The sequence below is a fragment of the Lemur catta genome, chromosome 14 (assembly GCF_020740605.2).
Source record: "Lemur catta isolate mLemCat1 chromosome 14, mLemCat1.pri, whole genome shotgun sequence".
Lineage (NCBI taxonomy): Eukaryota > Metazoa > Chordata > Mammalia > Primates > Lemuridae > Lemur > Lemur catta.
In genome coordinates, this window is record NC_059141.1 from 42954857 (window position 1) to 42968078 (window position 13222).

The following is a 13222-nucleotide window of genomic DNA, read 5'->3' on the forward strand; positions in this document are numbered from 1 at the left end:
CAGGACAAGTGCTGAACTGTTGGTAATATACAAAGCTTTTACAGGGGAGGTTTTCAGCTTCAGGCTGTTGCTCTTCAACTATAGCTGATGGTTCTGATTCCTCCCATCTGCCGCCAATCTCCTGACCTCCAACCAGACAATTTCCTTGAGCCTTCTGCTGCGGTACAAAGAACCAAGGACACTCCTCTGCCCCTCCTGACCACTGGCCTGAGGCAGGGATGCAGGCTTTAATTCCCAAAAAGGGTGGGAGAGGTTTTAGAGAGACAGAAAACATTTTTACCCTTTTTCAGGCCATTCCCCGTTACATTATAGTAAAATAGGTTAGACAGTAGTGGGAATAGAGAGAAGCATGTGGAATTGAGAAATCCTCAGAACCCAGAATTAACAGAACTTGCCAGTGGACTGGGAAATAAAGAATGAACCGAGGCCGGGCCCGGTGGCTCACACCTGTAATACTAGCACTCTGGGAGGCCGAGGTGGGAGGATCGCTCGAGGTCAGGAGTTCAAGACCAGCCTGAGCAAGAGTGAGACCCCGTCTCTACTAAAAATAGAAAGAAATTATCTGGACAGCTAAAATTATATATATAGAAAAAAATTAGCTGTGCATGGTGGTGCATGCCTGTAGTCCCAGCTACTCGGGAGGCTGAGGCAGAAGGATCGCTTGAGCCCAGGAGTTTGAGGTCGCTGTGAGCTTGATGCCACGGCACTCTACCACCACGGCACTCTACCACCATGGCACTCTACCCTGGGCAACAGAGCGAGACTCTGTCTCAAAAAAAAGAATGAACTGCGAATGAGGTTTAGGGTTCTGGGCTGAGCCAATGGTGGGAATTTAGTGCCACGCCCTGAGATAAGTGACAAAGAAGCAGATGGTCAGGAGAGGGGATGATGGTTAGCTCGATTTTCAATACAGTTTATTGAGCTGTAGATGTATGAGTCATACAAGATGTTCACAGCCTTATCAGCTAGCTATTTTGATCCTTGGTTTAGAAATAAAAAGCAACAATGACTGAAATTTCAAGACATTAAGTGGGATCCATGCCCAGGTTAATCTGACTCCAAAGGCTATGCTTTTTCAACTACAGTGCACAAGATTTTGCCCCAAACTCTAAGAGTCAACAGATTTCAGATTTCAGAATTTACTAATTATAAAAGGCTAATATGGTACTGAAGGTTGACTGGAAATATTTTACCCCAAAATATGGCTTGTTGACATGCTGGACTTGACTGTAGAAGGCTCGAGGTCTCTCTGACCTTCCCCCACCCACCACCACCGGCTCTCTCCAAATCACTGAAGTTTCTTTATCTGCTTGAGATCCAGACCCATCTAGGAGAACAAATGTTCTTTTCTTCCCCTCCCTGTAAGACCAGGAATGTGACCATACCTGAACAGACTCTTTAAGAAAATGTCTCTCAGACACATTCAAATTCCAAAGGGAACTATTTAATAGTTAATCTTTGTTCCCCGTCCATTCATCCTCCCTAGTAATCCTCTATTGCCCCTGAACAGGATTCCTTTTTTCCCCCCCTCCCATAACCCATTTTACCAGAAAGGCATAGAAGCTCCTGAACCCTATTGAGGAGTTGAATCTTCATTTTTGAGGGTTCCCATGTACACATGTTAAATAAAAAATCTGTATCTTTTTACTCTTATTAATCAATCTGCCTCATGTCAGTGATTTTTCAGCAAACCTTAGGGGGACAAGAGCCTCTGCCCCCTATGGTGCCTATATTCTCTTAATATATTATAGAACAGGGACTGGGATAGTATCTCTTAATCAAACACATTAATAAATCTCCAGTGAATCGTGTGAATAGTCATACTAAGTGGGATAAAGAAGGACTATAAATAGTCTCAAATAGTCCCATGACAGTTTAGGGTAGGTTTTGCCACCAAATTAGTAATAAAAATTTCAGTTTTCAGGGTATATTGGATTTTGAAATTGTGGATAAAGGCATACCTTCTCAGATAATGTGGTATGATGGAAGTCAGAGGAATAGTGTTTCAACAAGAAAGTAGTGTTAAGTTTTACTGAGAGGGGAAGGATACGCATTGAACAAAAGTCATCAGACTTGGCAATCAAAAGGTTAATAGTTGGCTCACACCTATAATGCTAGCACTCTGGGAGGCTGAGGCAGGCGATCATTTGAGCTCAGGAGTTTGATACAAGCCTGAGAAAGAACAAGACCTCGTCTCTACCAAAAAAAAAAAAAAAAAAAAATACAAAGAAATTAGCTGGACAACTAAAAATATATATACAAAAAAATTAGCCGGGAATGGTGGCCCATGCCTGTAGTCCCAGCTACTTGGGAGGCTGAGGCAGTAGGATTGCTTGAGCCCAGGAGTTTCAGGTTGCTGTGAGCTAGGCTGATGCCATGGCACTCTAGTCAGGGCAACAGAGCGAGACTCTGTCTCAGAATATAAATAAATAAATAAATAAATAAGGTTAATAGTGATTATCTTCAGGAGCACATCCCTTGATAGTATAAAGTATTTTTTAAGGGGTTAAAAAGCAAGGCAATCTACATACCCAATAGAATGGTTAAAGTTGAAAAGACAAAAAATACAAAGTATTGACAATAATTTAAAGCAAGTAGAATTATTCACTGCTGGTGGTAGCATAAATTGGTGTGAGCATTTGGAAAATTGTCTGGCAATATCTAATAAAACTGAACATATGCATAACACATGATACAGCAATTCTAGTCCTAGATACATGCTCAGCAGAAATGCATGCACATGAACTCCACAAACACATGGACAAGAATGTTCATATTTGATTTGTTTGGGAGTCGTAGTGGATTCATGGGTACTCTTTATATCATAAATCAAATTAACTACAGACAAATAAAAATTACCGTGGATGGACCACTGATGACAGTTGGTCATGAACCAAGGATTACAGTTTATTCAAATCTGTGCAATGAGGTTCATAAGAAAAGGGAAGAATGTAAGTTGTTAATGAAAATGGTAAGAGGTATAAAAATGCACCTATCCCCCCTCAAAAGAATTTATACATTTACAAAATAAGCTTCCTGCAAAATCTAGCCAATGATTATAATTAAATCAAGTAGGATATTTGCTCCGTGATGATTGAAGAACTTAAGGGAGTTCTGTGAATTATTGAATTATTTCAATATTGTGACCAGAAATGTTCCAAGTGATGTATTTTTCCAATTACTTTACTCCCTCCCCCAAAAACCTGAACTAGAAAAGAAGAGTGTGATTAACACAGCAATCAAGCTGTGAAAGTCTGAGTCCTGCAGATTTTAGAACTGGCGAGGGAGAACACAGCGCAGAATAACTAAGTGTCTAGCCAAAGCCGAAGTCTGGCCAGGCTCCATGTACGCTATGAAAATTCTTTGGCCACAGTCCTGATGTCCTAACATCTGAGGTTGCATCATTCTTCCCATAGTTGCTTCTGGACCAAATGTCAACAACATATGATGTAAACATGTGATGGTAGAGGTACGAGGTGTCTCTCATATTTTCTTTTTCTTTCTTTCCCTCTCTCCCTCTGTCCTTTCCTGCCTCCCTTCCTTCCTTCTTTCCTTCCCTTTTTTTCCCCTTTCTTCTTTCCTTCCTCTTTCTCTCTGTTCCTTCTTTCTCACTCTCCTTTCTTTTTTATCTTTTCTTTATTTTTTGGGGAACCATACACCTACATAGTTTTGGAATTACACACCAAGAGAGATCCCTCTCCTCCAAGGATTTTTGGTTCCCTGAAGGGTGGAAAAAATATTTTAAAAGACTCCCTCAGAAGTAAAGAGTATATGGCCAGGCATGGTGACTCACACCTGTAATCCCAGCACTCTGGGAGGCCAAGGCAGGAGGATTGCTTAAAGTCAGGCATTCGAGACCAGGCTGAGCAAGTGAGACCCCATCTCTACTAAAAATAGAAAAATTAGCTAGGTGTGATGGTGCACACCTGTAGTCCCAGCTACTCGGGAGGCTGAGGCAGAAGGATCACTTAAGCCCAAGAGTTTGAGGTTTCAGTGAGGTCTGATGATGCCACTGCCCTCTAGCCAGGGTGACTGGCCGAGACTGTCTCAAAAAAAACAAAAAAAAGGAAAGAGTATAGTGAAAGTGGGAGTTAGAAAATTCAATTAGTGGTAAAGTTCTTATTTCTTCTGTGCTGTTTTGCTATCGTACTTCCCTTCCCTAACACCCTCACGGGGCTTCCCAGGACTGTCAAACACTCTGCTAGCATTGCTTAGGTGAGACAGCAGCAGGGAGCACACAACACGGAAGGAACCCGATCGCTTAACAGTGAATTTAAGAATCTTGGCAATTTAGCAGCTTAATACTTTTAAAAGGAAGCTGGAGGCAGATCTCTTCGAAAACTTAACAGTTACTGGACTTCTCTGCCTTATGATTTCAATCATTTCTTCCCCACCTTTTCGTTTCTAAGTGTCCTGTCATCAACATTGAAGGTCATTAGTCTCCCATCTTCTAATACCTCGTGATTCCCTTGATCCCTTCCTGATGTGTGACCTTCTATCTGAAATAAAGTCTGGATTGACGAGCATTTTGCATCAAAGGGTCTGAGCAAGGGGTAGAGCTGGAAGTTTGAGGTCTGTGCAGTTGGGGGTGGTGAATATGATGGCTGAAGAGGATTTGATTCCATGTCTGTGTTCCGAAGTGCCCGGAAAGAAAATGTAGGTGAAACAGATGTCCCTCGCGCCTGACCCATTGTAGATCAACAGGGAACTTTTTTTTAATAGACAGGAGGAAAAAAAAGGCAGCTCTACTGTCGCACCCGCAGCTACGTGGTCTAAGGACACTTAGGATTCTGGAGAGTTCTCTTCTACTTCTTCGTTTGAGAAACACTACTCTAGGACAAAGTTGATGGAATCACTGCCTTTCGCTGCCTTTTCCCAAGTGTCAGCTTTCTGAGTAAAAAAGCCAGCCCTGAAATTCTACTTTCCTTGGCCTCCCCTCAGTTGAACTTGGTTGAATAGAATGCCTGACTCCTGCTTCACTTGGCTTTGTTCATCCTGGCGGACCGTGAAGCAACTGAACAACTTGGCGCAGCGTCCAAGGAGTTAGAGCCCGGTGACCTCACGGCTCCCCTCTCTCTCTCACGTGGCCTGTTCCTGCCCAGTCCGGTTTGTGAATAGTTCTTGGCAAATACCCTGGAGGAGAATAGAGCCACTAACAATAGCAACTCTCTTTTTAGCTTCAATCTCTTAGTACTCAGGACTGTGAACCTAGGAAAACCAAAAATAACCATGTAATTGCAGTGGGTTACCCTCACAGTCTATTTCTGCCATTACCAACATCCAGTCATTCCAGTAGCTGTGTAGCTGCTTGTTGTGGAAAAAGGACTGGGCTCACAGCCAGACAGACCTAGATTCAAGACCTAGCTCAGCTATTTACTAATTTTATGGCATTGGGCAAGTCACTAATTTGAGCATGTTGGAATCGAACAAGCGAATGTCCATGTAAGTGCTTGGAAACCTGTAAAATGCTTTACGGCACGAAGTTAAGTTATTGGTATGGGGAAAAGAATAATTTGAAAGTTTCAGGAAAAAGAGTAATTTAAATCTTTAAGAAACACTTGAATCAACACAAAGCAAGATGGAGCTTACCGGTCAACACCATAGTCAGTCTTTTTTTTTTTTTTGAGACAGAGTCTCACTCGGTTGCCCGGGCTAGAGTGAGTGCCGTGGCGTCAGCCTAGCTCACAGCAACCTCAAACTCCTGGGCTCAAGCAATCCTACTGCCTCAGCCTCCCGAGTAGCTGGGACTACAGGCATGTGCCACCATGCCCGGCTAATTTTTTCCAAAGTGCTAGGATTACAGGCATGATCTTAAAAACAAACTAAAACTATACTGTAGTTTGTTTCCATTTAAAACTAAAGGCAGTCTTCTCTTTTGTTCACAATGAAGTTGCAAATGGGGAAGCACTTATCAGATGCTTTCTTATCAAGGAATTGTAGGCCAGGCGCTGTGTGGCTCATGCCTGTGATTCCAGAACTTTGGGAGGCTGAGGCAGGAGGATTGCTTGAGCCTAGGAGTTCAAGACCAGTCTGGGCAACAAAAAGTGAAACCCCATCTCTACAAAAATTAAAAAAAAAAAAAAAATTAGCTAGGCATGAGCAGTCCCAGCTACTTGGGAATCTGAGGTGGGAGGATTGCTCGTGCCTAGGAGTTCAAGGCTGCAGTGAGCTATGATTGTGCCACTGCACTCCAGCCTGGGCACTGTCTCTAAAAAAAACAATCTGATGGAAGGCGGTAGGGTGTGGTGGCTCATGACTGTAATCCCAGCACTGTTAGGAGGCCATGGTGGGAGGATCACTTGAGGTGGGGAGTTCAAGACCACCCTGGGCAACATATCAAGATCCTGTCTCTACAAAGAAAAAAACAATTTTTTTAAAGGAATGGGAGGAAAAAAGAAGGGTGCAGCAGGAATGTGAGCCCTCACACCTAGTGAGTGTGGGCAAGATGGTATGCTGGTATTGCTACATGCCAGCTATGCTGGCAACCTGGCTGTCTCTGAAGTGATGCCATTGTTCTGCCACTTAGAATTTTTATTTTATATATAGTGAAAGGGGTTGGTTCTTCATACCTAGGTGTATTTTTGTCCTATATCACTCTTGTGCATACATAAAAAGGGAAACACAAGTGAAAGTAAATTGGTTAAAGTATTAATATCTCTAAAGCCATACAACCTCATCATAACTGCCACCTGACTGACAGTGATCATGAGGTCACCTATTTCAAAGAGGGGAGAATGTGAAAAACTACTAGCATAAACACCCGCATGGACTGACCATCCTGCTTGGATACAGAACACTACGATGCTGTGACCCCTTATGTACACCTCTCAGTTCTGTCTCCCTCCTTCTTACCTAGGGACAACAATGGGCCTGAACTTTGAGTATATCACTCCCATGTTTGGTCCTCTGCTTTTCCAACACATTGTTTATGACTTGGTAAATAAGTGAGAATTCTATCACGTGTTTTTCTGTGAAGTTTTTTTTACCCAACCTTAGTTGAGACTCATCCAGGGCGAGGTGGCTCACGCCTGTAATCCTAGCACTCTGGGAGGCCCAGGCGGGTGGATCGCTCAAGGTCAGGAGTTTGAGACCAGCCTGAGCAAGAATGAGACCCCATCTTTACTAAAAATAGAAAGAAATTATCTGGCCAACTAAAAATATATATAGAAAAAATTAGCCGGGCATGGTGGTGCATGCCTGTAATCCCAGCTACTCAGGAGGCTAAGGCAGTAGGATCGCTTGAGCCCAGGAGTTTGAGGTTGCTGTGAGCTAGGCTGACACCATGGCACTCACTCTAGCCTGGGCAACAGAGCGAGACTTTGTCTCAAAAAAAAAAGAGAGACTCATCCATTTTAACGTGTATGGTTGTTACTCATTTGTGTTACTATACTAACATCCCACTGTCTATATAGTCTATAGTTTAACAATTCTCCTCGATAGGCATTCAGGCTATTTCCAGTGTTTTGCTATTACAAAATACAAAATCAAATATTTCATATTTAATAATAGTTTGCTTTAAACATTCCTGTAGTTGTCTCTTGAAATGTACATGTGAGAGTTTCTCCAGGGTATATATACCAAGGAATGGAATTGCTAAGCCCAGCGGATAGACCATCCCATTCTGACTGCCAACACCTATGCTGTATCCTTCCTTCCTTCCTTGAATATCTTGAAGGTGAATTGTCTCCTTGCTGAGACTATGAACTAGACTGAATGTCTATGATCTGGGATTTTCAAGGAGAAGAAAAGGAAGAGGAAAGGAAGGTGGTGGTGGTGCTTCCGCCTGCAGTCTATGACTTTTAGCCATCATCTTGGGAGAATAAAGCCAGAAAGTCGTTGAGGGGAGATGGAGCACCCACATTACCTGGTTTTTTTGTTTGTTTTTTAAGAGACAGGGTCTCGCTCTGTTGCTTGGGCTAGAGTGCAGTGGCTCAATCACAGCTCACTGCAGCCTCAAACTCCTGGGCTCAGCAATCCTCCAGTCTCGGCTTCCTGAATAGCTGGGGCTACAAGTGTGTACCACCATGGCTGGATAATTTTTTTAATTTTTTGTAGAGATGGAGTCTCTCTACATTGCCCAGATTTGGTCTTGAACTCCTGACCTCGAGCAATCCTCCCACCTCGGCCTCCCAGAGTGCTAGGATTACAGGCATGAGCCACCATGCCTGACCAATTTTTTAAATTTTTTTTAGAGATGGGGTCTCTCTACGTGGCCCAGATTGGTCTTGAACTCCTGGCCTCAGTGATCCTTCCTCCTCGACCTCCCAAAGTGCTGGGATTACAGGCATGAGCCACCGCGCCGGTCCCCAGTGGCTCTGTTGAACATGAGTGTGAGGTGGGGCCCCACTGGAGGAGCCTCAGGCTGCGGCATAGTTGACATCACAGGCGACTCTCAGAGTATGGGATGTGGAAATTTTAACAGACGGCATTTCATTCAGAGATTGTATGGTTTTCTGCTTTATTTAAACTGCAATAAGGAAAGCTGGGTTTGGCTCTCTAAAGATATGTCCCCAAGTCCCCGTGATAGCTTCCTGCTCTGGTTCTTATTTAACAGGCTTGGCTTCAAATATTACTGCCTACCTGGTTGGTCTCGGATACTACAGGGTCAGCAATCTCCAGCTCTGGCCCCCTCTGCTGTCTCCAGGAGGCCCCCATGTTGCCCCTCTCCACAGTCTTAGACACGCTGCCCCCCTCTTTATTGTGTGGCAGGGCCCCTGTAGTAAGGCTGGCTTTGAAGTTGCTTAAAAAAGAGCCAGTCCCACTGGATCTCTTACTTAACGGAATCTGAGCTAGTTTGCAGAGCAGCTTCTCCATCTCAGTTGTGAAATGTCCTAGGATCCTTTATGGCGGGACTGCGCCTGCAGCTCTTGTGAGTGGAGGAGCTGTGTCTGCTGCCTCCCGGGATGCTCCAGCCTTTTTTCTTTTTGCAAACTTCTTCTGGTCTCATGGTTGGCTAAGGACTGGCAGGAAGATGATTTTCAGACTGACTTGCCTTCCTTTGTCCTGTTGGAAGTTTCGCCTGTGCTGTGGTAGAGGACCCTCTAATTGAGAGTTCTGTGCTCTGTGCTCTTCCCGTCCTTCCCATCTTTCCGTCTGATCTTCAGCACTGCCCTGGCAAACTCTGTGGCTTTCATCCCATTCACTTATGTAGCCTTCGCTCTGCAAGGTGTGAGAGCGCCCTACTGGCCCTTTTGCTGTTTTCACAATGGGCTCATTGGTTGTCTCTGCTTCTGTAGTCACCGCACTCATTCTGTCTTCTGGAGAGCCCTTGGGAGCCCCTGCCAACATGCTGGAAGTACCCTCCAAGGACATGCATGAAATACCCGGCACCGAGGACGTGTTGGTGGTTCTGCCGTGACCATGCTGGCTCCTTTTCCCCCTCAGCCCTTGCTGGCTGTGCCCGACACTGCTGTGTTGATCTGCCCTGAGCCTGTGGACTTGGTTGCTGCCACGCACCCAGCACTGCTGCGACCCTTGTTACTGCCCCTTTGGCAGGCTCTGGAGATTTTGTGCCTACAGAAGAAAGTGTGTTTGGGGTGGCTTCACTGGGCAGTCCACAAACATAGTACGTGTGGCAGGTACAATGGACTTCCTCTCCTACAGCATAATCAGAGGAGGTGACTGCAGACACCTCAGGGACCACATGAAGGTTCTTCTCCATGGAGCTCCTGTACTAAGGGGGAGAAAAACAACGGAGGTAGAGAAGACAGAAAGTGAGACAAGAAGGGTCTGCTGCCCTCTTTTCCCATAAACAAGCAAGCCAAGGACTTATAATCTAGACAAACTTCTGAGGTCATCAATCCAAGCTCCCATTTGATGCAAGAATCCCCTCTGTAGCAGCCCTGCCAAATGGTCTAGCTAGTTTTATTTGAACAATCCCAAAACTAGGGAGATCACTATTACAATGCCCCATGGACAGTCTCACATACCTTTATTTGCTACATTTGTGCTAGTATTTCTGCAGAGAAGATGCCTAGAATGGGGACTGCCGAGTCAAGGATATGCACATTTTACATTTTGGTAGCAGGGAATGTTATAGTGATTTATACAGAACTCGGGGCATAGCAGTCATGGGAAGATAGATTATAATTCAAACAAAGGAAGGACTTTCTAATGGTTAAGAATATCCCACAACAGATCATTCTGCCTTGATTTGGGTAGTTTAAGAAGAGATGGGACTATCATAATGCTGAAGAGCAAATTACAATATTGGGTATGAGATTAGAGCAGCCAACATCCAAGGAATGTCTGAAATTGAGCCTTGTAGTTGCTCTGGAGAAGCGTTAAGGACCTTTGGGAGGGGAGTACAACATGAGGGCTCCACCCTCATGAATGGATTAAGTTGATTACGAAAGGGCTTGAGGCCGCAAATTCAATCTCTTGCTCTCTCCAGCATGTACACATGCTCGGTTGCCCTCCACTTTTTGCCCTCTGCCATCTGATGATGCAGCACAAAGAGCCTTGCCAGATGTGAGCCCCTGGACCTTGGATGTCTCAGCTTCCAGAACTATAAGAAATAAATCTCTGTTCTTTACAAATTACCTAGTCTTAGGTATCCCGTTATAGCAGCACAAAACAGACTAAGACAATATGTTTATAATCTCTTACCTTAATGGCTCAGTGAGGCCCAGTGTGCTCTTCAGAGCCTGTGACGGTCAACCGGGTCTGCCAACGGCATGATGCCAAGGGGCAGAGGACAGGACTGCAGAATGTGATGCCCATGGTCACCAAGTGGATGTGGTTGTGTACATCACTTCTCCTCTTTTGCTGATCTGGATGAAGTTGCTCTCAAACATCAGTGTGTATGGTATGTCCTTGAAAGTATCATACTTTGCTTTCTTGCTTAATTGTTGCTGAAGTTCCCCTTAGAGGTGTTAAACATGCCCACTGCATAGCAGCTACTGTGGATTGAGTGGTGCAGTAACATAGATTCACTACTCATGGTTGTTTTATATCAGGAAGGTTCCGCCTCTGAATTTTATCCCCTTGAAGGGATCTACAATAGTTTTCCATGCCACATAACAAATTACCACAAACATAGCAGCTTAAAGCAATACACGTTGATCATTTTACAATTGCCATGGTCAGGAGCATGAGCATGGTTTTGACGGGTTCTCTGCTCAGTATTTCACGAGGCTGCAATCAAGGTAGAGGCCAGGCTAGGGTCTCACTGAAACTCGGGGGCTCTATGAACAAAAATAAAATCCTAAGTCCCCAACCAACTGAACAGACCCCGCTCTTGGCCAACGGGACTCCAGAGAAACCTTAGAACTGGGTTCCTGGCCATGATGGCATGGGAAGTCAGAGAAACTTCGTTATACCCTCTCACTCATTAACTGCTCTCTAACCTCGTAAGGCTCTTACCCCTAAGGGCTAAACAGAACCAGCCTTTGGAAAGACATTCTCCATCCCTGATTTCAATCAACTGCCTCATGCTGCTCTTCTGTTTTGCAGTTTCAGCACAACTGACCAGCATTCTTTCCAGGTAAGAGGCCACCAACCATGGAGAGTGGTTCTGACCAGTCTATGGAGGATGTGCAGAGAGGGTTTTCATGTCCTATACTCTACCTTTTGACACCAGAGGGTGGAAAACTCCACCCTTGGATCATGCTAAGGCCACCGTTTTCTTTTCTTTCTTTCTTTCTTTTTTTTAGACAGACTTTCTCTGTTGCCCGGGCTAGAGTGCCATGGCATCATCATAGCTCACAGCAACCTCAAACTCTTGGGCTCAGGAGATCCTCCTGCCTCAGCCTCCCGAGTAGCTGGGACTACAGGCATGTGCCACCATGCCCGGCTAATTTTTTTCTATATATTTTTAGCTGTCGAGATCATTTCTTTCTATTTTTAGTAGAGACAGGGTCTCGCTCTTGCTCAGGCTGGTCTCGAACTCCTGACCTTGAGCGATCCTCCCGCCTCGGCCTCCCAGAGTGCTAGGATTACAGGCGTGAACCCTGCCCAACCGCCTTCCCCCTTTTTGAGAACTAAAACCTACATCCCTGCCTCAGGCCAGTGGTTGGGAGGAGCGCAAAAGTGTCCTTTGTTCTTTGTGCCACAGGAGATGGCTCCAGGGAATTGCCCAGGCAGAAGTCATGAGATTGTCTTAGCCAAATATGGGACTATGGGATTAATCAGAACCTTTGAAAGCTCTGTGCTTCTGCTTAGAGGCAGGACATTGGTACTTTGAGATGAGAGTGTGGCAACCTGCTCATTTACTGGCAATTAATAAACTCCTCTTTCCTTCACCTCAAACTACTTGTCTGGCCCTGGGGACAAGTGCTGAACTTTTGGTAACATTCACTGCTACCATTCCAGTCTACGCTGTTGTAATTAGTCCCTTAATCAATTAGCTTGTCTTGGTTCTTTTGCCATAGGCCCCCTACAATCTATTCTTCATATTGCAAGGAAATTGATCTTTAAAAAACTATAAAGCAGATTACTATCTCGCTTAAGATTCTTCACTTTTCAATTCATTTTGAATAAAATCCAAATGCTTCATGGTGTACTACGGGGTCATCTATGTTCTGGAACTTGCCTACCTCTTTGATTTCTATTTTTGTCTCTGAAGGAAATTAAAAATATTTTACCCCAAAATATGGCTTTTTGACATGCTTGACTAACTGAAGAAGCCTGAAGGTCTCTCTGACCTCCCCTCCACCCCCCCCCAGCACTCCACAAAAATGTAAACTTTCTTTATCTTCCTAAGGTTCAGACCCACCTAAGAGAACAATTGTTCTTTCCTTCCCCTCCCCTCTCAGTAAGACCAGGAACCTGACCACACCAGACAGCATCTTTAAGAAGATAATGTCTTATCTCTCAGACTCATTCAAATTCTAAAGAGAACTATTTACCAGTTAATCTTTATTCCCCACCCATTCATCCTCCCTAGAAATCCTTTATTGCCTCTGAACAGAATGCTCTCCCCCATAACCCATTTTACCAGAAAGGTATATAAACTTCTAAATCCTGTTGGGGAGTTGAATCTTCTTTCCGAAGGTTCCTGTGTATACAGGGTAAATAAATTTGTATTTCCTTCCTTCTATTAATCTGCCTCATGATTTTTCAGCGAACCTTTATGGGGTCAGAGGCCTACACCTCTTTCCTGCATCCTAAGGATGTTGCAGCTGTTTTTCCTGCTTTACTGTTATGCAAGACATTTCCTTTGCCAGGGTCTTTGCTTAGCTGGCTCTTCAAGGTTTCAACTTTAAAATCATGCCCTCTGGCT